Source organism: Akebia trifoliata, chromosome 14 (genome assembly GCF_017979445.1).
Source record: "Akebia trifoliata isolate Shusen 1 chromosome 14, ASM1797944v1, whole genome shotgun sequence".
Lineage (NCBI taxonomy): Eukaryota > Viridiplantae > Streptophyta > Magnoliopsida > Ranunculales > Lardizabalaceae > Akebia > Akebia trifoliata.
The window spans coordinates 15,533,391-15,542,654 of record NC_141388.1 but is presented as its reverse complement, the minus strand read 5'-3'; the positions used below and the strand labels follow the sequence as shown (position 1 = coordinate 15,542,654).

Sequence of the window (9,264 nt, the reverse complement as noted above, 5' to 3'; positions counted from 1 at the left end):
GAAATAATCAAACTTGATCGCTGGAATTGCCTTCGTCATCATATCAATAGGATTATCCTTCGTGCTCACCTTCTTCAAAGTAATCTCCCCTTCTCTAATAATCCTCCGTATAAAATGAAATTGGATGTCTATATGCTTGGTACATGCATGATGAACTTAGTTCTTTTCCAAGTGAATGATACTCTAACTATCACAATGGACATCAACACTCTCCATAGAGATTCCAAAATCACCAACTAAACCACGAAGCCATAACGCCTCGTTTGCTGCCTCAATGATTGTCATAGACACTTCCTCTATAGTAGACAAAGTAATAGTAAATTGCAACATAAAACTCTAAATAATTAGGCCATTGGCTAGTGTGAAAACATAGCCTGTAGTAGATCGTGTCCAATCCAAGTCACCCACATAATCGAAATCTACATAATCTCTGATATGAGACTCTTAACTACTATCCCATTGATACACCAAACCAATATCTATAGTACCTCGTAAGTATCTCAACAATCATTTCAATGCTTGCTAATGTTCCTTCCCTAGATTTTACGTATATTTGCTAATCATACTAACTACATGTGAAAGTCTAGACAAATGCATGCCGTAGCATACATAACACTACCCACAGTACTCGCATATGGAATTTGAGCCATGTACTCTCTATCCTCATCTATAGTAGGAGATAGTCGTTGACAAACAAAATGGACCGCCAATGGAGTACTCACAAGCTTTGAGTTCTCCATACCAAAACGCGAAGCACCTTTTCAAGATACTTTTGTTGGGGCAAACACAATTTGCCCCTCTTCCGTTCTCTATTGATTTCCATACCAAGAATATTTCTCGTTGCACTTAGATCCTTTATATCAAACTCTTTACTGAGTTGAGCTTTCAACTTGTTGATTTTAACCATGTTTTTTGCAAAAGTTAACATGGCCAAGGCATGGACAAGGTTCATGCTTACATTGAACTAATCTTGCAACATCCGGGCCTTCTCATCACACGTGTTGACAACCATATCTGTCCTCCACAAAATTGTACTCTTGTTTATGAACCAAAATAACCATATAGACCCAATTACCCCTAACAAAAGAAACAGAAACAATAGTTTTTTCCTCCATTTCCCGTTTCCTTTAGAAGAGCTTTGAGATTGTTATTGCTGCTTCTGCAACGACTGCAGCAGAGTTTGTGGTTGCTTCTGAACCTGCTTCCACTTTAGATCAATCCATGAACTTTCACGAAAACTAGAGACTTTCTAGCTCACCATCATACCAATTAGGACACACCAACATATCTTCAACGAACAGATTGGGAAACTCACACAATGTTGTTCTTTGCAGTTTTCGAGTACTCTCATTTGCAAGACTTTCTGGTCAAAGGAAAAATAACCAAATAGACATTAAAAAAACTGGAATGTTTCACCAAATGTATGTGTGGAAAACACGAAAGTATCATAAAAAATTCTAAAATTTTAATGTTTCCTACGTTAAAGAAAACTAACATGACAGTACACAAAGCAAACCATCCAAAGACAAACATAAAAACAAAATACATAGAATAAACACACATTTACCTTTCCACATGTATGCACATCAGTTAAAGAAGATATGTTATCTTGAGATAAAACAATTGGAAGCAGCGTCATGGCTTGTGGATCAGGTTTCTCGATAATGTTCTCGTCTTGAACCAGCCATTGGTCCGAGTCTTCTATGTTTTATGTTTCCCACCCATGATGCTTTTGAAATTTCTCTCGCAAATGACCTTACTTCCAAAGCATAGGCAATTCTATCGTGGTGTGGTAAATAGAGTCATAATCTCTGCATACATTCCAAGGGTGCTTATTGTGAAAAAAGCGATATGAAATGGTCAGTAAGGATGACAAGAGTACAAAAATAACAACATGATCAATCCAAAATCCTCAAATAATTGATAACAGTGCATCGACATGAAGGATTCTCTAATAATTTGTTTATCTTCTTTCTTGTATGGTGAGTTGAAATTAAACCCATGACCTCAAGGTTCCATTGAAGAGTTTCATCAAGTTGTGTTACAGGTTTAACACATTTAATAGGTAAGTCCCTCAACTGTTAACAAAATTTGAACAATTATAATTTTATACAGAAATCTCTTAAATACTACAATAATAGCAAATAACTACAAGAAGACAAATAAAAAATTTGAGCATATAATATTTTTTTATAGGTGCACATTTAAGCATGTATGCTACAGTTTCTCTAATTACCCATTTTATTTTAATCTTGGAACAGAGATGAATTTGACACCATTTAAGTAATTTATTTGGAAAGTCTCTTCCTATGTTTATGCCAGAATGCTCGATGATGGATTGAAACAATTACTTAAAAAAGATCAGAACATTTTAACAAACTCTTAAAAAAGATCAAACATCACTCACACAGCATTTCAAAAGCATCTCTCCATCTTAGTCACCAAGTTTTAACTTTAAGGAGGCTCATTTCCTTCCCCATATTCTCACCAACTACATACTAGGTACTCTAATTCTCAAGGTCAAAACTGACAATATGGAGCTTCTACCTCTTTTCTTTTTTCATCATCATGACTATCATGGTACAGCCTCAATGGCTAACTTGCCCAACACAAAATAATATCATATTGTTTCCTGATATTCCTATTTTTTTCATATATCAAAATCATGTTTCGATAACCTTATTCTCATTGATGTCAACACATTGTCCTTCACTCTACCCCTCTTTTGCATACCTTTTTAACATTTTTATGTCTTTTGAAGTTTTTCTCAATCTATTCATTTGTTAATTCTTTCTCACCTCCTCTAGTCCTTCACTTCACCCTTCTTTTTGCCTCCCTTTCTAGCATTTTTACACCTTCTTGAAGTTTTCCTCAATCTATTCCGTTGTTAAACAATTTTCTCACCTCCTCTAGTCCTTCACTTTACCCTTCTTTTGGACTTGACAGCTTTTAGAACATCATCATTCCACCAAAGAGCTTCCCTATGTTAAGTGACTTCCCCCTTTGATTCACTAAGAACCTATTTCTTTTTTCCAATATATTTGGCTACTTCATCCTACATATCAGACAAAAGAAAAAAATCAATAGGACTTGCACAACCCATATATGATTTTTCCACACCTAGAGACAAAATCATAAAAATGGATACCATAAATATAGAGATTGATGGATGACCAACAAATACATAGTTATCTTGGCCTTCTACGCCATAGGGTTGAATAGATTCTTCACTCTCTTAAAAGCAACACTTTTTTTTTTGTACAAATCACCACGAAAGCAGGAAAGGTGAAAGCCTCCATATGATACATTTTTTATGAGCAAGTGAAGGTGGGGTTTTGATCACACTTCTCTGGTACTACCACTCATAGAAATGTATACTAAACTAAACACCGACTTATGAGACTAATCCAATACATTCCAACATGCTGAAAGTAGTACTTCCCACAACTATGTAGCAAAATAATAGTTTAACAATCTGATGGCACTGTTTGTGTAAGTTGGGAACCATTAAACAGCTACACAGGAACCAGGTGAGAATAGATGATGCCTCAAATTCACTTCAACAGAATACTAGTACTCAAATAGCGAACAAAAAACATATAATAAAATTTTAAAATACGTAAAACATCACATAAATGATCTATTTTTATCTAAAATATTAGTTAGAGAAATACAATTAATTGCTAGAAAATCAACAAATCTTTGAGCAATGTTAAAATAATGAATCTTATGATCAACGAAAAAAAAAAATGAAAATTAAATAAGGAATCAAACAACCCCAAAACATCCAATCCAGAATCATCGATAGATCGCCACAATATTTAGATCGAGTATCAAAACAAAATCTCAAATTCTAAATTATTTTTTTTGAAACAACTTAACTGATCTCCAAAGCTTATAAGGTTTAATAAAACCCTAAAACATGATGATGAAGCAATTGAATGGAACTCTTTAGAGATTAAGAACACCAACAGATTATCAAAATCTCGTAGATTTCAAAAAACTCTTAAACAGATCGACATGAGAAGAAATAGTGTCGATGTTCATGTATCTCACTTTTGTAAATGAAATGAAATCCTAATCGGTGGAGAAAAAGAAATCGAATAACAAAATTACCTTTCAACTTGAAGAATCTGAGAACAACTCTTTGGTAAATAAATCAAATTTTTATTTGTTCTTAGGTTTTGTTTTGTGCAAAATTAACACATTTGGGAAATAAACGAGATCAAGGGAGACAGGGAGGGACATTCGAGAGAGAGAAAGAAAAAGATCAAAGAGATCAGAGACACACATAGAAAGTGAGTGAGTGAGAGAGACCAGAGAGATCATAGAGAGAGAGAGAGAGAGAGAGAGAGAGAGAGAGAGACATTCGAGAGAGATCAGAGACACACACAGAGAGTGAGTGAGTGAGAGAGACGAAGAGTGGGAATCGCAGAAACGTTTTTTGTGGACCTGAAATTTGTCGTCCATTGGCCACAGAATTTGGGTAATAAAATTCGACAGGCCAGGCCCAACAATTCTTTTCATTAAAATTTGGAATTTTCACGTAGTGTCAGTAACTCAATTTGTTATAATTTTCGATCTTGACATTTTAACATGAATCATCGAGATCAGTAACTCAATTCTATAGAACAAAAATTTGAGTTATTGATCTCGATCTAGATGAAATCAGTTTGTCATTTCATTAGATGATAGGGCACTAGGAAAGAAAGATTTTAATATCTAGGTTGTCAAAATACCGCCCCACAACTCATGCCGCATTTAGAAGCATGTAGTTTCCATGAGGTCTATTAAGTAATCTCCTAACTAAAACGAAAAAATCTTGATTTTCTTCTAGAAATCTGTAATTTTCAATGTGTCAAAATCTTAGATGAATTATTTTTAACTTATTCAACCTTGTAGGACTTTCAATGGATCAGATCAGACTCAAAACCCGATCTGTTCTGATAACTTCAAATCTGGATTGATGTTTTGGATTTCATCCGATCTGATAAGGTTTTGATCCAATATCTTATTGGAATTGATCTAGATGTCTTGATCCAATGAAGACCCAATCCGATAATGTGTTAAAATGTATATAAATTATATTATATTTATTGAGATGTATGAAGTTTATTTATATTTTGTATATAAAATCGAATTAGGCCCGATCTGGACCCGACCCGACCCGATTGTTAATATATCGGATTTGAATCTTAATAATGAGTGCTGATAAAGCATGACCTGGTCCGATCTAATCTTTATTGGATCAGTACCAAATCAACCCCAATCCGATCCAGACCCGATCCATTGACAACCTTACAACCTTATCTTCAACCTTTTGTAAAAATATTTATGATTTCTCTATCAAAAATTCATTTTTTTTATTTTTTATGCTTCACAAAATTCCTGTCTTTCTCTTAGTTCACTTTTGAAATTGAAATGACTGACATGGGGGATAACAATCAAAGGGTTGTTCGTTAGAGGTTAAAACTAAGGGTGTTTAGGTCATTTTATTAATCGTTCAGAGTGGAACAAAAATCAAGGGGTATGTAATTAAGCTTAAAAACCTGGGGGTATCTCAAATTTTCACCAAACATGGAAGTAATATGTCTTCTCTCTTAATTATTATTATTATTTTTTTATTTAAAAGGAAAAGATTACAACCTTGTGAGGAGGGAGAACCATTCCCTTTTCAAGGGCACGGTACGCCTTAATTCGCTCAACTGTGGCCGAAATTGATGGGCGCTTGTCGCATCAATCGATAAAAAATGGCAGCAGAAAGCAACACTAATATCATGCAAATTGGAAAATGTTTTTTTTTTTTTTGGTAAATATAATTTACAATGTGTGATTAATCATTTTAAAGAAAATATTTTTTAAATATTAGGAAAATACTTTTGACCTAAAATTTTCAAGGAAATGATTTTATCTTCCAAAATGAGAAAATTATGATTTGTTTTCACTCCTATACCTAGGGACTGGGAGGAGATCGTCTCTAACTTTTTTCTCCAATAATTTATTATAGTGTTTTTCAATAATTGTGAAAGTGTCTTGTTGAAAAGGGGAAGAACTATGAATATAAGAGGGTTTTATTAGGCTTAACTGGGGTATGACACACTTTTGAGTGGAGGAAAATATATATGCAACACTCCCCTTCACCCATAAAGGTGAAAAGAATTGAATCAATGACTTGTATGAACTTAACGCTCTGATATCATGTTAGGCAACCAACTACTCCAAAAGACCAATTTTGTTAGAGAGAGGGGAGAAATATGATTATAAGAAGGTCCCGAGATTTAATTGGCATATGACACCCAAGAATCAATTGAAAAAAAATGATTTTTTATTTTTTAAAGTATAGTCAAATCTTCTTCAAGGATCAAGGTTTTATTTTATTTTATTTTTTTAAATGGGGGTGCTCTATTAGAAAATGCACTGCAAGTCTACAAGGAACTACAGGAAAAGGTATTGTAAAGGATCCAGCCCCCAATACCGCCACCTCTAAAACATAAAAGCCAGCTCTCCTTTTCAGATTTCCTGGAAAAACTAAACGTTACTAACATTTTTTAAGAAAATTCAAACTAAAGGTCATTTTTCTCAAAATAATGATTTTTGAGAAAATATTTTCTCTAGAATCATACACAATTTTAGGTGTTGTATGATTGGGTAAAAACTTAATTGAAAAGTAATCAAGGGAAAAATTACAGTTGCAGGTGTAAGATTATGTATTTTGAAGGGAAAGTTGTTTTTTTAAGAAAAAAAAAAATCCTTCTAGGTGGAAAAGTACCTCTCCCAGCATTGATGACCACACTTATAAATAAGGTAGATTTACCAAAATAGTACACTGTAGCAATTAATTTCGAAAATGGTGAATTTACCGTTTTCTAAATTAATTTTTTTACCAAATTGGTAAAAATATTTAAATTTTTTTTTTTTTTTTTTTGAAAATACCATTTTCTTAATTTTGACTGAAATTATGAATCAGTCCTCTCCTCTTTCATAAATATATCTCAGTTTCATTTGTAATGGGTTTTCCTTCAAATAACTTCCGCGAGAGGTCGAAGAGGTATACAACCTCCCTCTCTCTCTCTCTCTCTTCGTTGGATTTAAGAGATGGAGAAGACAAAGTGTTGTCAAGCAAGATCCTTATGTCGATGGAGAAGACGAGTAATTCCAAGTTCAGATTTTATGGATTTGAGAGATGGAGAAGATGAAATTCAGATTTTCCTCTATTTTTACCATCGACCAAGAGAGTGAATCAGAAAATTTTGTTGGATTTTTTATGGATTTGAGAGATGGAGAAGATGAAGTTTAAATTTTTTCCTATTTTTACCATCGATCAAGAGAATGAATCCAAAAATTTTGTTCGATTTTTTATGGATTTGAGAGATGGAGAAGATGAAGTTTAGATTTTCCCCTATTTTTACTGTCGACCAAGAGAGTGAATCCGAAAATTTTGTTGGATTTTTTTATAGATTTGAGAGATGGAGAAGATGAAGTTTAGATTTTCCCCTATTTTTACCGTCGACCAAGAGAGTGAATCCTAAAATTTTGTTGGATTTTGAATTATTGTGAAGGTTATAATTGTAAATGCATACTTAAAATAAAAAGGGTATTTTCGGTACAAAAATTTACCTTTTTACTGTTTTTACTATTTTGGTAAAAAAAATTAATTCCGAAAATGATAAATTTATCATTTTCGAAATTAATTGCTACAATGTACCATTTTGATAATTAATTTTGAAAATTATACCATTTTGGTAAATTATTCTATAAATAAAACTTTCTTGTGAAGGTGGAAAAGCTTAATATTATTCTCTTACAAATACCCCCAACCATCCACACCAAATCCAACTCTCCTCTTGACATGTTCCTAACTGCAATCAAACAGAAATTTTTTCTCTAATCAATGTTTTTGAGTTCTCAAAAATGAAAAAAATAAATCACAATCATACATGCCCTTATTGAAAAGATGTGAGTAGGGGGGAAGAATCCAAATTGATAAATCAAATCACTAAAACTTATGGCGAAAATCAATTAATGATTGTACTATAAGATTATGATCCGATGGCAAGATAGAACACGTCCCAATCTATGGTTGCAGTTTCTTTGATTGATGCTAAAAGAAAAAAGAAATCTATCAATTAAAAATAAATAAATAAAATTTAGGTTGGACATACATACAAGAGGGGAAAAATAAGAGAGAAAAAATAAAAAAAATTAAAGAATAATAATATGGAAACAACGAGAAGAAGAAATAAGATCATACAAAAGAGAGAGAGAGAGAGAGAGAGAGAGTTAAACAGGGGCACCACCATCGAACGTGCAACCATCACCACCTCCTTGGCTGGGTTCGGTAGTGAGACAGCAACAAATGAGGCCCAATATCATGATCAAACCCCAAGCTGAGGCCAATGCTCCTGCCCAATTCAAGCACCACCCCATGTTCCACCGCTCCCTCTAAGGCCTCCTTTCATCATCTCAGACACAGAGAGAGAGAATTGGTTGGAGGATGTTTAGCATCATAGAACGAGGCTGAAATTCACTAAAAAAATCTTGAAAGCGTGGTTTACAAACCCAGTTTTTCGAGTTGACTCGTCCGAGCTATCTCTTATCAAACGATTCAAGCCCGTTTAAAATCTTATTATAAGGTATTTATTCTTAAATAATTATTATTTCTTTATTAAAAGATAAATTAAGAGAGTTGTTATTGGCACTCCAAGTTTTACTTATTACTATGGACAACCTATTTTGCATTTGTCTAATTCGACAATCTGTCACCTAGTTACTGTGGATGCCTAATGATAAGCGCTGAATACATGAAAAAATTGAAAGCTTGTGATAGATTATTTTTTTATTTTCACTTTATTTTTTTTGAATCCTTGTGATTCCATATCTATATATTTTCATTATGCTCGACGTAGAGACTACGCACTCTTAGGATCGTTATACTTTACACTCAATTTAGTAAGTACATACGATTAGGATCGTCACACATTTTAATAACTTAGAGATCTTGCAATACAATGAAAATGAGACCTCGAGACTTAGAAATAATTACATTGGGACTAAAACAAGTCTCACGTTGAAATTCACACTAATTGACAAAATGACCACAATACCCCTAACATTCGATCCACACTTAGAAATTATATTTCAATAAAAAAGCATGAATCTAGGACTAAAACTAAAATTTTTGTCAACATTCATGCAAATCAACTAAACCTAGAGACCTTTGAGACTTAGAGAAATGAAATTACAAATTTTTACATAAAATGATGA

General features: G+C 33.2%; 1 long non-coding RNA gene across 1 annotated transcript; it reads right to left on the bottom strand.

Moving 5' to 3' along the window:
- Window positions 1-543: 543 nt before the first annotated feature.
- On the bottom strand, window positions 544-4,440 carry LOC147386426 (uncharacterized). The gene is made up of 3 exons (XR_015172060.1): window positions 4,117-4,440; window positions 1,568-1,811; window positions 544-1,363 (listed from the first exon to the last, which is right to left on the bottom strand). It is a non-coding gene; the product is annotated as an uncharacterized LOC147386426 (long non-coding RNA).
- Window positions 4,441-9,264: the final 4,824 nt, after the last annotated feature.